General features: G+C 39.0%; 1 long non-coding RNA gene across 1 annotated transcript in view; it reads left to right on the forward strand.

Annotated features, from left to right (window-relative positions):
* LOC147731520 (uncharacterized) overlaps window positions 1–16,450 on the forward strand; it is a 480,898-nt gene that overhangs the window by 202,840 nt on the left and 261,608 nt on the right. The window contains exon 2 of the long non-coding RNA XR_015308643.1: window positions 4,518–4,586. This is a non-coding gene — a long non-coding RNA (uncharacterized LOC147731520). The remainder of the gene's footprint in view (window positions 1–4,517; window positions 4,587–16,450) is intronic.

The raw sequence follows: 16,450 nt of genomic DNA on the forward strand, positions 1-16,450 counted from the left end.
GGTGAAAGGTGTGATTGAAGAGATGTTACAGGGGGGTATAATAGAACCAGTTGAGGCAGCCACATGGATTTCTCCGGTGGTTATCACACAGAAGGCGGATAAAAAAATAAGATTCTGTGTAGACCTGAGGTCCTTGAATAAGAGTGTAGTGGCTGCTGTGTTTCCTTTACCTAATATAGGTGAACTGGTGTCCACACTACATGGTGCAAAATACTTCAGTAAACTTGATTTAAAGAATGCATACCACCAGATATGCCTGCATGAGGATTCGAAACATCTAACAGCATTTATCATGAGTAAAGGAACATATCAATTTACCAGGCTGCCTTTTGGTCTCATATTGGCAGCTAGTGTATTTCAACGGATGGTAACAGAAATATTCAAAGGTATTGGTAAAGTGTTGTTCTTTCAAGACAATATACTAATATTTGGGGACAGTATTGAGCAACACAATCATGTGCTAAGAGTTGTGTTGTCTAGGATTCAAGAAGCAGGATTAACGTTGCGAAAAGAGAAGTGCTCTTTCTTAGTTCAGGAGATAGAATATTTAGGTTATGTTATCACAGCCGAAGGCATCAAACCTAAAAAAAATGTATTGTCTGCCATTGAATCAGCCCCATTTCCAAAAGATAAAGATCAGTTGAGGTCTTTCATGGGACTGATTGAGTTTTATGCGAAGTTTGTAAAAGATTTCTCGGACAAGACTTCGGTGATGAGAGGTCTTTTGAAAAAAGGAGTGAAGTTTGCTTGGAATAACGATCATAGCAAATGTTTTGAACTTATAAAGAAAGAATTGTGCAATGCAAGAGTACTAGTGCCATTTGACATTAAGCGTACGTCTATCTTGATGGTAGATGCTAGCAGTATTGGATTGGGTGCAGTTTTGTTGCAGAAACATGGGAATGAAGAAAAGACAGTGGCTTTTGCGTCTCGCCCCTTGAGTATGTCGGAGCTTAATTATTCCGTCATTGAACGAGAGGCATTGGCAGCTGTTTGGGGCACTTACTACTTCCGAACGTATCTGTGGGGTACTAAGTTTATTTTGAGGCCAGATCACAAGCCGTTGGTGAATGTCATGGCTCCTGGAGGGGCTGGGAAAGGGTCACCTAGGTGAGCTACACTGGCTTCAAGATTGCAAGACTTTCAGTTGGAGTTGTCTTTTGTTCAAGGTTGGCGAAATGTTCAGGCGGACTGCTTATTGAGGCTTCCCGTAGCAGAGAATCTTTCTGGTGACACTATGGAAGATGTTCAGGAGGAGAGTGCTATAGGGTTTGTTCACAATGTGATTTCGTTGGGGGAAGGTTCTTTTACAAAAAGTGAGTGGAGCTCCAGTATGGAGAAGGACTTAGTTTTGTTGAAGGTTATTGACTTGGTCAGGAAGGGTACTAGACATGAGAGTGCAGTTGAACCTAGTGTGAGACCATTCATAAGAGTTTTAGATGAATTGTCTGTTTCTGGTGACATGGTTTTGATGAGAGGAGATAGATTCATTCCTCTGTGTTTATTGAGACCCAAGCTACTGAGAATAGCTCATGAGGGACACCTAGGGCAGACACTTACCCAACGCAGGATTAAAAATAATTTTTGGTGGCCTTTTGTTGATTCTGATGCTGCATCTTGTGTGGAATGTTGCGAGGGATGCAGAGAAGGAGAGAAGAGGCTCAAGTTAGTGCCTAGTCAAGAAGTAGGCAAGATTTTTGCACCGGAGAAGCCATGGCATAGTATATGCTTAGACTGTATTGGTTCTATGGATGAGCTTCCCTACAATCAAAGGTTTGCAATTATTGTTATTGATGTATTTTCAAAATGGCTAACTGTGTTTTTTGTTAGGGAAATTACTAGTGACAATACTATAAAGTTTCTTAAAAGTGTGTTTCTTGATGAGGGACTCCCATCTGTTCTTATAACAGACAATGAAACACAACTGACGTCCATTAAGATGAAGTCATACTTGGATAGTTGTGGAATTAGCCATCATCACACAAGTTTGTGCAATCCACAGGGGAACGGCATATGCGAAAGGGTCAACCGGTTAGTCAAATGCATCATAAAAATGACAAGTGCTTCAGGTTGTTTTTCTGAGGAGAGAGTACTAGAAATGGTTTGGGCGTATCGTTCTACTTCGCATAAGAAGGATGCTAAGTCTCCTTTTGAGGTGATGCGGGGTAGGTCTCCAGGTACGAAGTTGATTCCTTCTTGGTTAAGGAATTTTGACGGTTACAGATCTTCTTCTTCTAGATCTTTGGATTTGTCCTCTAGGTGTGTTTGTGCAGGAGATTTAGTAAAAGTTAAACCTGGCAGGGTTTCAAGAGGGTTGACTAAGTTTAGAGGTCGTTTAGTAGTGAAAAAAGTTTATCCTCAGCATGTTGTTTTAGAAACTGGAGAAAAATGGAACTATCGGAGAGTTGCTGTATTTAGGAAGAGTAACAAAACTTCTTATGGTAAGAGTGATGGAAATTTGACGGGACACTCGTCTGATAATAGTGGTTACATGTTTTCAACACAAGTTGATGAGGGTGCACTTTCCTTTTCTTCCCATAGGAGGGAGGATGGTGGTGGTGATGCTTTTCAGCATTTAGAAAGTATTTCTAGTTCTTCCGATAGCAGGAATGCTGCTGAACTTGTGAACAACATTATTACCAATCCAAGATTACGTCATCCACCATTGTATCTGAATGATAATGTGTGTTGATTTCTTAATGTTCTTATCTTTAATTTTCAGAATTCTGTAGGGAAGGAGATGTGTTGTAAATAGCATTTCATTACTGTGTATTCTTTAGTAGTCTTTCTACAGCTTCTCTTGTGATCGACTCATAGAATCTTACTGTGTTCTGTATGTTATGATCTCATGTAGTTAATGTTCTAGTCTGGTCAGTTGGAGCCTGGTCAGCTGATGGCATACATGTTCTTTTACCTGTACTGCAATAAATAGAAGAAGACGACGTCCTCTCAAGCTTGTTTGTGTACTTCATTACTTTACAACACTTTTCTTGCAAACTGCATATTTTTCAGAACTGTATTGTGGATTTTCGTAATTTTTAGTTTTGTTTCCTTAGATAAAGAATTGTTTATTTGTCTAAACTGGAGTGGTGTTCATTTGTACTACTTTCACAGTGTTACTATATGCATGCACAAATGCTTTACCCACTGCCTCTGAGATAAACCTGACTGTTCATGCCACGCTACCAAGGGGGTGAGCCGAGGTTAGTTTATGAGTGTATCCCCCTTACCCTGACTAGGAAGAAGGGTCGAAACTAGGACATAGGTATAGACCATTGCCAACTAGAGACCCCCTATTTTAACACTTCCTGTAGCTCTACCTGGTATGTACAGATGGAACAGGAGGTGTTGTAGCAGCCCAATGATGAAGCAAGCAAACAGAATGTGGGTGAGGGCATTTCAATAAAACAAATGTAGTGTCCTACTTAAGTGTGGAAGATCTATTATAATTATTCATCAACCTTTGTGAGTTATATAACTTTAGCACTGTGGCTGGTTGATGATTTTTTCTCTTTTCTCTTGGTTGTGGTAGATAGGAGCATGCTTATATTCAGTTGTTGTTGGCGTTGGTAGAAATAGCAATATTTATAGATATTGAAATTGGAAATAGAGGAGACAAAATCACTGTAGGCTAAGATTCAGTACCCCCTTTCAGATTTAACTTCTTTCCAGATCCATCCTACAAAAGTCACTTCCATGCTCAAATGTGACCTTGCCCAAGTCACAGCTGTCTGAATACCAATAATCTGCAAAATCAATATATTGATCGTTAGTACTGCTGCCTTTCCAGCCAGTTTAGATGATATGTTAACCAATATTCTAAGCAGACCCAAAGGAAAGATCATGGAGTCCATTTCCCTTGATATATTTAAGAATTTTAAATTGTTCTCTAAGAGAAGGTGTGATAGGTTGTTTTCTTCACGAAAAGCTTGGTATTGCCGGTCCTGAAAAAATTGCCTCTTTCAAATTTATGGTGCTAAATAACTAGTGAAATTACTATTCTATGTTTATTGTCAGCCATCTTTGAATTCTGCACCAGTTAATTCGTTACACTACAATCACATAGATGTTCTACCCTTCCTTGGCGATATTCACTTGGATAACTGGGACAGCTCTCTCAACATCTCCCACTCAGAGACCATGCTCTTCTTCCTCCCCCTCTCCATTTCTCTTTTGTTAGCCCTCCCTTTCAAAACACTTTTCATCCATCTTCACACTCGCATTCTTTTTTGAGCTCTTCGCCTTTCTTCTTCTCAGTTACTCTATTTCGCTCCCCTTGAATAAGCAGATTGACCGAGATGTGAAGAGGAAGATCGTTTGTGTGATAGGTAGACAGATTGATTCGCAGAGAGGTAGATTGATTAGAACAGAGGAAAATGTATGTATAGATGGATAGATGCATACAGAATATATTTCAGTTGTAAATTTCCAAAACTAGAAAGCAATGATTATCTTTTAAGTCCACTTCTTCAAGGGTGAGCCTCTGGGTAATTTAAATCTAATTTTTCTCTTCATAGACGGTTTCATGCAGTCAACAAAGCATACGGAATGACATTTCCTAAGCAGCCATGCTGTGACCTCTTACTGTAAGTATATATATTCTGTCTCTATCTTCCTTTTGGCTGTGCGCTATTTGCATAACATTTACATCCTGCAAGGAGCATGTTTTGATAAATATATTTGCTACCAGTATAATTATATCCAAGGCCGGTATTGTGGCTTCTCCTCGAGGAGAAAGTCATTACTTTGCTTCTAGTGCTGAAAAATCATTACTAAGCCGCCACATTTTTTCTCAGATACTAGTTTCCCACTAAATGAATTTACTGACAAACTGCTCTTTTCTATTTCCCTAGAAGCTCAGTTTTTGTCACAGCAGAATTATATGTAACACTAAAATTCACCCTCATGGATTTTGTGGGTTATTACTGTTTTTCTCGAAACTGTGTTAGAGTGATATGTATCTTTATATTTCGGACAGAAAAAATATGATCTTATCCTCAGTGATGCCCATTTCAAACAGCTGTGTTCAATACACATATATTTAACAATGTGACTATTGATGTATTTGTAAATGTATATCTGCAACTGTCATTTTATGGGATTGGTAAGGGGTGTCGGCAATATTCTAAATTCTCCTTTAAAGAATTCAGTGGCATATTATGAAGGAATGGCTTTAAAATTATCGCCGCTTTAATGGGCTTGATAATATGCCGTAGAGAATTCCAATAGAAGCCCATGTTTGTGACAGAACCTGGGCTTCCATTGGAATTCTCAAGAGCATATTATCAAGCCCATTATCGCCGTTCCTTGATAATATGCCCCTTAGTTTTCACCTTGTTCAGTGATAAGCAAAATATATCTCATTTTTCACGTCGGTACACAATATGTTGAAGGGGGTTGTTTTTCCGTGTATTTGTAAAATACAAGAATATTCACTCCACTTTGGGAACAATTCTGGGGGTGCTATCATGCACCCAATAATTACCAATACGCATGGGTAATGTAATTACTGAGTGATCAATTTGCTCCTTGAAATTGTCGATAATGTGCAACTTGTACATGTTTCTTTCAGTTTCTGGGAATACCCACAATTCAGCACAATGCCTGACAGAGATGTTGTGGACAAATGGTGTGGTAACCGCAATTTACACTTCAACTACAATTTCAGTTCGGGTGCCATTGGGACGGAGGCGTAGCTTAGTCAGTGAGATTCGGGGGAGGGGTGGGTCTCGAACTTACTAATTAAAAAAGCAGCAGGTTGTAGGGTAGTGGGGTGAGAAGACCAATGTTTGGGATGGAATGTCTTCAATGAGGAACAGAGTCAGTACTGATTTCCATTAGGTGGCATAGTGGTGGAAATGGGCTGGGTTGGACCACTAACAGGAGCAATTGCCACTGGTTAGACTGTTTGCACGTATCCATCCCATCACCTTTTGGTTGTTTGATTGCCAGTAGTATGCCTGGAAGCTTGAAACTGGCACAACTTTCCAGCCTACTACTACCAATGTTTGTGAATTACAAAAAGTACTACATTTGCACCCAATCAAGGAGTACTTCTATGAGTGCACATGTATTACTTTTTTGGTGAACCTATCAGTATATATATATTTAAAATCCCAATCCATAAAATGAAAAAGTTAAAATCTCTTACCGAATAGAGAACAATGAGAAACACAGACATAGCAGGCTCAGCTTAGGGCCCGCAAACCTAACTACTAAACCAAGAATGCAGTTGAGGGGTGTTATACCTCCAATGCCTCCACTAAAGCTATACCTCTGCGTGTCACAACTGGCCTTGTAGTTCTCCATGGGAACTCAAGGCTTTGGCCATGTACCACAAATCAACCACCTTGAGTCCTGCCCTGGGACTACTTATTTTAAATGTATTTCACTGCACACAATCTTCTTCATCTATGCTATGAGAAGCTTTGATGGTAGAGTTGATAAATAGGTGCATGTAGGCAGAGATAATGACATATTAGTGCCAGCTGTTTAATAATGAAGTTAATTTGAATGATGGTAGTTGTTTACAATCTCATTGCTGACAACTGTTGTTAATTGTTTTTCATTTGTCCGAGGTATCTTTAATGAAGAAGTCTTTGCACTTTTAAGTCCTTTAAAATATTACCATGCACAGTCCATAATTAAAATATTGAGTGGTGGTGGCGTGTGGGGGGGCATGGTGGTCTCTCCTCTCTTTGACTGCTTTGTTGATCCAGGAAGTTTCCTCTTCTACTTTATTTCTTTGCTTTGCTGTTCACACACTTGGTTTTGTGACCTGAATACATTGCATGGTAAGCCAAGGGCAGAGTATCTACTCCACCCCTGTTAGTTACAAGAGAAATAGAAGCCGGTGAACCCATGATAAATTAGCCTTTCTCTGCCTGCACTGTAATCTTGCAAGGTCATCAGGCAGACTTGACAGCAGTGCCTGACTCTAATTCTGCGTGTAACAATGATAGATCAGATATGTGCTGACTTTCCCTAATCTATAGTAGTAGAGAGCTCATTCCTCACTTTACATTGGGTGGTGTAGGATTTTGCTTGCGCAGGCCTTACTCTAGATTTTCACAAATTGTGTCCAAACACAAAGAAAGAAGTCTGGAACTACGTTAACAAATGAGATGTCCTTTTGAAATGAATTGAAAAACACATAACGCTAAGGTGGCTCAGTAAATGCATGAGATAAACTTCAATAAAGCTGTTGTCTCTCGTTAATGAGATAAGTGATAGGGTGATAGATACCTGCAGGGAATACGACCTAACTGCAAATCCATTTTGAACTTCAACACATAACTTCTGAAGAGTAAGGAACAAGCACATATTCCACAGTAATGACGAATGGATTTTCAGCACAGAAAGATTGCTCCTTTACTCTGGAACAAGGTAATTCTAGTGTGATGCCCTATTTAAATGATTGCAAAAGGACATATGTAACGCTTTGCGAAGTGTACTTGTAAGTGTGCTCCTCACCCAAGAGGGTATTCTTGTGCTAATGAGAAGGGAGCATGCTGCCCTGGCTGAGGCCTATTTGAAGAGCCAAGTTTTCAATTTCTTCTGGAATTCTAGGACTGAGCTGGAGGCCCTAATGTGAAGGGGGAGTTTGTACTAGGTTTTAGGAGCCTTGTGTCAGAAAGCACATGCTGGCTTTGGCTCGTCAGAAGCGGGGGTGGCTGTAAGTAGAAGATTAGCTGATCAGCAGTGTCTGGTGGGGGTGTGGAAACTGGCATGACTATTCCGGTAAGTGGTACCTAGGTTGCCAATTAAGGTCTCTGACGTGATTGGATATGTGGGGAAAAGGTGGGAGGTTGGGTATGAATCTGGCTGCTACATGCTGCATGATCTGGAGCCATGTAGTGAGTTGGGTGGATTCTCCAATGTAGAATAGCTTGCTGTTTTTAAATGCCTGAGTGAATGTTTGGTCGTGTTTAGAAGAAGCCACAGAGTGGTTTTCTTGAGGGTCTTGAGGCAGGAAGAAGTAATCAAGTAGACGAGCCTTGACATCGATAGTTGGCTGTTGAGCATGTTGAGCATGTTCCCCAGCTTCCTGGCTAAGCTGGAGTGAGGGGAGTGTGTCCCAGTTTGAATGGTGCCCAGGCTGAAGACCAGAGGCTCATGTCCTTCTCGAAGAGTATAACCTCTAGATTTCATCAAGTGAGTGAATTCTGGCATACGCTCACCACATTTTGCGTGTGTGCTGGTGGTGTCTTTCTAGAGGGAGGTGTTAGACATAGTGCTAAGGTAGCCGAGTAGATTCCACAGGCTAGCCTCCCTAAAGTTGCTGTCTTTCACAAATGAGCTGCCAGTGCTACGGTGATAGATACCTGCAGAAAATGTTATCCATCAGGCACATCTATTCTGAACTTGAATACGTGAACTTCTAAAGAGTAAGGAATACACCCATATTCCTAGGATGGTGAATGGATTATCAGCACTACAGTCAAAATATAAATTTTCCACTTGAGTGCTCCCCGTATACATACAAAAATTCTTCTGGTCTTCTGCAGTAATTTTGTGCCACCACCAAGCACTATCCATGCTGCCTTACTATGTGGAATCTGATCCCGGAGCTTGGCTTACAGAATCTAATTGGCGCCAGTCTCACTGAAGTTTCTTTTTCCACCTTTCAAAGCATTTGAAAGCAGCATTCCTGATTTCTATAGTGTTGGTAAAAAAAGAATGCCTAGATTAATATAAAGACACACAAATAAATAAAATGAGAATTACATTTAGAGGTCTTTAACAGGGTCTAATAAAGACCAAATATTATGTATTGACAAAAATAAAATAAGTATTCAAACTAATGAATGCAGCTAACAGTAAGTAGATACATTTCAAAATAATTTCAGTGTTTAGTTATGGTGTTCAAGCAGTTGACAGCACACTATTTTTAATAGAAACAAAAGGCAGCAAATAATGTGAAATTCTTTCACTCACTTTAAAAATAACGGGTTAAACCTCAACTACTAATTGGCTTTTGCTGACTCCTCCATTTGATAATTGGGACAGGAACATCTTTAAGACTGGAAAAGAAACACAGGCCTAATGGCAGACTTGGTCTAGTACAAACCTATGGCTTTCACATGGTGAACACCTGAGCACTGCAGATTTTATTAAATGCTTCCCAAATTAAAAACCTATTTAACATACGCAGATTAATAATTGATTGATATTTAAACACATTTACTTTTCACACACTACTGTATTTGTCTATTAGCACTGGTATAGAAGTTGACTAGGTATGTATTCTGAAGGTGGAAAGGTTGGACAAGTTGTTTATGTTCTTGGGTAAAGAGTTCCTAATTCAAGGACCAAGAACTTAGAAATCGCTCTGCCATCTTACGCCTTACCACTGGAATTCACAGCATTTCTATCCTGGCTTCTTATACCTCTGATTGGGCAGTGCAGGGGAATTCGACTATCTATCTATTGAGGTGCTAGACGATTGATACATTTAAGCATAAATTATTTTCTTTTAACTTTGTTTCCCAGTAAGTGAGTCAATGAAGAGATCATTTTACTACTGATGTCTGCTCTCTTATATTTAGCACTTTGTTGTTAATGGGGCACGGATCTCCAACAGGTGGGTGCAATGCACCTCTGAACCCACCTATGAGAGATGCCTATGGTTTCCTTATAGGAATTTTGTATGCATTATATCAGGAGATTAGAGAAACTAAACAATATACTTTGATTCTCATTTTCTTTTTTCTAAAAAATGTAGTTCATAAAATGTATTTGTCCTGGACAGTTCAGGTCACCTGCATGATTGTTCCTGTCCACTCCTGGATGTCACTGAATCTTCCCACCTCTACATTCATAAGGTCCTCATTACAAAAGGCCAGATGAGATTTAGGAAATTCTTTTACCACGCAAAATCCAATACCCCATGGCGTAGGATTTTAAAGTTATGCACAGTACCTCTTTGCTGAAAAGATGATGTCATGAGCTGACTGGAAAACGTTACCTACTCTGGGTACAGCCCAGTAGTGAAAGACTAATGACTAGTTGAAAATCAAACTCAGAGGTACCCAGGAGTGGCTCCTCCATTTGAGCGGAAGAGCGTTGTCTCACAATCCCCAGGGCAAATAAAATGATAAGAAAGTTTATTTCTTACCATTTTATTTTTCAACAGTCCATCCTGAACTAAGTGTCAGGGAGGGGCCTGACAGCTGACTGGCAGCAGCAGGGAGCTGTGTGCTTTAAAATGTGCATGCCTCTTTGGCCAACCAGTCAAAGATGTGCATTTTAAAATTCTCTAACCTAGCTATCTTCGAGAGTTGGGTTACAGAAAGTGCAGGCCTCCAGTGCTCTTTGGAGCGCTGGGGAGAGCCTGCTCTATCCAATCCTAGCACTGCTTTCATGCTGCAAGAGTAGCGCCAGGATTGGGTAGTCCAGATTCCTGCATCAGGAGCTTCCTGGAAGACACCCGAGGGATGAGGACATCGCGCTGCGAAGGCAAGTGAATTCACTTATTATTTTCTTTTGTGTCCCTACCACCCTCAGTACAAGCCAGCTGCCACTGGGGGTACCATCACTTTGTTGGTAATGGTGCAGGGATCTCCAACACATGGGTGCACTGTGCCTCTGAACCCATCTATGAGGGATGCCTATGGCTTCTTTGGAACCCCCATGCCATATCATTTCCGAAGAGCACCCTTTTAACCTGAATTTGAAGTGCATCGCTTCTTATGTGGCAACTAGTTGGTGTGCCTCTCAACTGGCTGTTTTCCCCTACAACTGTAATAATAAATAATACTTGTTTACAAAGAATATCACATAAAACAAATTCAAAAGCGGCATATTTCCATTTTACATCTTTGGGCACTATAGTGCCATAATCAGAGGTAGAGAAGGTAAACATCCCTACAAGCACCAAAAAGGCAAACTACATTTGCAAGCTACCTGTGACACATATAATTTTCTTTCTCTCTTAACATGGCCTTGCTGTAAGATTGATTTTGGGAAAACCTAACGCAGGTTAAATGAATTCAAAAGTAACATCAGCACTTTAAGTAAAACATTGGCTTTAAAGAGTTGTCCCATAACTTTACGGATTCCATTTTCAAGCCCTGTAACAAACAGATAAAGCCTTAAAAAGATAATGAACACTCTTTCCTCCAAAGTGATGTGTTTTGGATCGAGATATTGAATCGCCAGTTCCCCACACAGATGAAAGACTGTTTAGAAACATCTTGTTATTTGTTATCAACTTTCCCTGAACTTTTATTTAGACCACTCCAAGATGACACCTACATTAGAAACAGAAAAAGGAATATATGTGTAAGCAATGGTACGCCTTTTTTGTAAAGTCTGTTTATTAAAAGTAAAGTAAAAGCAAAGGCCAAACAAGTTGAGGACTCATATCCCAATAAGGGAGGTAGCACGATAAGTTCACATTCCATTATGCTCATCAAAACACCATTAAAAAAAAAACACACAAAAAGCGTAGCTCAGACTTATGTAAAATGTCAGCAATTCCACCCTTACATATTATGCATGGTACACCTTTAAGATAGCAGCCATTTTCACACTGGATCAAAGACTAAGGGATTAGTTTGCTAATATGGGTTTCATGCTGAACATATCATAAACACTGAAATCATGAAGAAACGCTGAAGCGTGTAATAGTTGGCAGACAGATGGGACCTATGTTAGAATTAACAATGAGCCTTGCAACAATGATGCACTAGTATTATGATAGCCATCATCAATATAAATAAATTACAAAGGGACATATTAGTTGGTATGTGTCAGTGATTTACAGTGGATATGTAAAAACACCAGAAAATAACTTATCATTAGACACAATCTACGAGAAAGTGCTGTGTTGTCAGCACCATTCTGAGCTTGTAGACTTTCTAGGCTACTGAAAGTTTCTTGTAAGGTATGGATGGTTTTTATGTGACCAGCCTGACAGTGGTTCTACCAAACATCAATATGTTAAATATTGAATGCAGCTATTTTGAGGTTGGCTAACTTCTATAGTTTTGGGGACAATTATGTGAACTACATCATATCACTCTAATAATGTGATTATGTTCTGGTGAAAATAATGAGTACAACATTGAAGTGATGTTGGTATTGAATTTCACTGTAATTACACAGTTCAGCTTTAATGGCGGGACCTGACTCCTAATTATTATATGATGATACTCTTTCTATAATGCAATATTCACACAAGAAATGAGTGATAAACAAAGCTAACACATTATATTAATAAAAGTGTTCATTTGACTGAACTACAATAAACCTTATTGGGCTTATTCTATACACATATGGATTATGTGAAAATGTACATAAAACTGACCTATATATACTTCTACATCTAACTGTGAATCTCCACCTTTTTGCAATTTACTACCTCTGAGTGACTATCAAATGAGGTTGTGGAGCCTCTCACAACTCATTTTATGACTGTAAAGTTATTCTTACTTTCTGGCTGTCTGGGTAATTCCTCACGGCTAGGTCAGAGATCTCTTCATAGGAACATATAGGGAATAGTATTAAAGTTTGTAGTTAAAAACATTTTTTTAAATACAATTAATTTAAAGTGAGAATAAATGAATTAAAAAAATGTGTTTAGTGTAGAAGTTATATTCTAAAAATATATACTACCTCCTCAAATTAAATTTATAATAAATTAAAACAATGTAAATATATTAATTCAACGTAAAAGTATTGATTTTGAAATAATTAAAGTAGACAATTACCCACCCCAACTAATTTTTTTTTAATTTAATATGTAATAAACTTGAATAAAAGTTGTATTTTTTTGATTTTACTTGATATATATGTTTATATGTAAATTATATAATTTAAGTTTATTTTTTTAACCCCTTCCATGCTGGTGACGAACCCCAGCCGTCATGCACTAAAGTGCTCGTGTGCTGATGACGGCTGGGGTTCGTCATGGCCCGCCCCTGTTCGTTTGTTTACCGCACAGGGGCGGAAACGTGCCAGCATGGAAGGGGTTAATTAAGTGTATTAGTATCTATCTATCTATCTATCTATCTATCTATCTATCTATCTATCTATCTATCTATCTATCTATCTATCTATCTAGCTACATGCTAAAAATAAAACAAAGATTAAAGTGACATTACAGCTAGGTGAACATTTCAGTGCTTGACAGATTCGCGCAAAACTGTCTAGGAAGGAGCTACAGTGGATTAACTTTTTTGAGAAAGTTTCATGAAGATTTATCAAACAACATAAAAGTAATTAGTGAACCATACAACACTCATCCTTGGAATCTATGACTACATAGTGGTGACCATTAGGACTTCAGTAAATTCAGACGTGTATTTGATGAATTGCAGTGCTCTTAACGATGTGTAGGTTTGTGTTTTGTCTTAGTGTGCCCCATCACAAAACCCTTCTTAGATTTCCGTTAGCCCCTTCCATTTTCAGGTAATTACTCCCCATTTTCCAACTATTTCCTCTTGTCCCTTCCACATTTGCTGCTTAAATGTATACCTACATGTGCAGAGATCTCATCCACCAGGGCAGAGGTATTTGCACATAAAATATCAGAGAGGCAGAGATCTCCCACCATGAACTTGTGGAATGCGCACTGTGGTTTGCAAATACTACTACTAATCGAGTATTACTATACATGCTCAAAGATGCAGTTTGTCAATCGTATTGTTAAAGGTCTAGAAAAACTTCCCTTTTACATTGATTTAAAGAATAAGGTTTCCTAAAATGTTGATACTTCCTCACTAAAATATATCGTTTTGAATCATTAGTTGGATTAGTCCCATCTTCCGCTTAATGAAGCTGCAATCTAGGATGTATATATGTTTCCAAATTTGTTGTTGGATATGCCTTTAATTCAACTAACAGTAAGAGGGTAAAGTACCAGGAAATCAGGAATGGGGTCTCACAAATTTTCGTATGTATTAATGTGCAATATAGCTGAAATGAATGAGGATTTTTTATGTAATTAAGAAGAGCAAAATGATGCGCCTACCCCACAGAGGCATAACAGAGATATCTTTATTTCTCTTCGTCACTTCCTCTTTCCATGAGTGCATCATTTTGCAGCATGCATGGAAAGAGGGCTATGCCTCTAAGAGTTGTTTTTGTGTAGGAACATGACCCATTGTGCACAAAAACAACTCTGTCCGTAACAGAGGCACCCATGCACTGTGTTGCACGAGTGACTGCATTGGCACTAGGCTGCACACAGCGCACCAGCATAAGGAAAGAGCAGAAATTCTCCATATCTCTTTAAATCTTTGTAAATCTGGGTTTGATGTGAAATGCACAGAAGAATGCATGAAAACATCCATGCTCCAGCCATGTCACGACTACCTAACGCAAAGTAACGCTAGGAAGTGTTAAGGGCAAGGCACTAGTGACACCCACTGGTTTCACTTTCCATCTGTGACATCTGCACACTGAATGACATGCTGGCATCACAGATGAGTGAAAGGTGGTGGTTTAGGCAGAAGCAATTTTGCTTTGGCCCCCACCTTTAGGGAAAAAATAAGCCTGTGGAGCTTAAGATTTCCTAGAGTTAACAATGGCTGCACCAGAGAGATAGTTCAGGAATTAGTTTGACACACATACTAAAGAGATTAAAAGGTTACATCTAAACTCTTGTTGGAAAGGTCTCTTTACTTTCCTCACTCAAGTGGTGACTCAGGGACTTTTTGCCTGTACTATAATTCTGGTGAAAATACCCTAGTAAACGAATGGGGACCATTTAGGGTGAAACTTCTCATTACTGTGGCCATCAGTCTGGCACAGCTTGTCATGTTGCTTAACAATACTGAACAAAGCAAAAGGGGGCTAAAATACCATGAAAGGATTGGGCAAGATGCAGCTCATTTTCAAAGTACATACCTTTTGCACCCCTTCACATTGTTACTAGAAGCAAGTAATTTCTTCACATGGGAAACTGTGGGAGAGAGTTGCTGCTGCAGATTAGGTGCAAATCACAACTTGTGGCAATATCTTTGTTTTTAGTCCAGTTGATAAAACAGTAGTGCTGTTCATCTGCTTATTAATCCTGTGAGTTTGTGTGAGAACAATTGTTTGGTGTCACAGCAGTCATGCAAATCTTAATATGAAGAGGAAGAGAGCTCAAAATATTACTGTAGCTGTGTAATTCGGCATCCATCTTACTATGTGCATCAATGGCTATGCCAATCTTGATATTCAAAACTATGGGTATATGATGGGAATCACTCTGACCCATTGCATTCTGTCCCCTAAAGATTTTCCATATCCAAAATATGAATCTGCGTACACTAGAATTGGGATCTCCTCATTTCCTTCCTTCTCTAGCTATTAAAGTGATTTCATATTATGTTCAATCTAGCTGGGTATCAAAATGACTGAATAACACAAAGTCATACCTCACATTGCTGCCTCGTTGCCACATTACTTAAGGATGCTGATATGGTGCCTATAAATTGTCTACATTCCTTCAAACTTATTTTGCACATTTTGTTGTGCCGGTTACTCAGTTCTATGCATTTAAATGAGCGTTTTAGTGACCTATAAACACACCATACTTCATACATTTAAGGAGGAATATTTTAATTGTGAGAAAATGTACATAATAAAAAAAAACATGCAAAATAATTATATATTTTGCTACTTCCAGAAAGGCTACTTAGTGGGGGCATTTGTCAGCACTGACAGCTGCAATAGGTCTCATCAACATGACACGTACATTTTTCAGAAGTTCATCATAGTGAACTTCTAAAGCTCTGTTAAATGAAGCAGGCCAGAAGTGTCCAAGTCATGCCATTCATTTTCAAAAGTCATTTATGTGAGGGCTGGAACTGGGCCACAGAAGGATATTTACCTTTTAGTTCCTAAGCCAGTTCATTACACCTTTGGCTGTTTGCCTCTAGTCTCTGACATGCGGGAAACGAATAACCTCTGTCCCAATTCCAGTTTGTTTTCAGAGAAAAGCAGGTTTACCTAATGGACTGTTCTGTCTTTTGCTACCTCAGCGTTTGTATTTACTATTATAAGTGCCACTGATCCAAATAATCAAAAACCTCCACATTTCCTGGTAATGCCATGCTTCACAGTAGGGATAAAGGTATTTGGGTGATGTGCTGTGGCAGATTTTGAATACATGAAATGTTTTGCATTTATAGCTCCATATTAATTTTGTCAAACCAGAAACCTTTTGACACTTGTCTATTTAATGGCATAGTTATTTTTATGCATATTTCAGATGGGAAGTTTGGGTTCAAGAAGAACTTTCCTGAGTAATGGCGTTCTTTTTCTATACAAACCAGATTTGCAGAGTGCTTTGGAAATTGCTGCCGAGTGTATACCTTACCAACTTTGTCCAAAACAGTATTTAGCTATTTTAAAGTTTCAGTTGGTTGTTTCCTTCTTCCTCTGTCCAACACTTTCTATGAGTGGTCTTACCTAGGCAGGGTCTTTGGGGTTTTATTTTTTTTAAAACTCTTTATTA

This window comes from Lissotriton vulgaris, chromosome 2_1 (assembly GCF_964263255.1).
Source record: "Lissotriton vulgaris chromosome 2_1, aLisVul1.2, whole genome shotgun sequence".
NCBI classification, from domain to species: Eukaryota; Metazoa; Chordata; class Amphibia; order Caudata; family Salamandridae; genus Lissotriton; species Lissotriton vulgaris.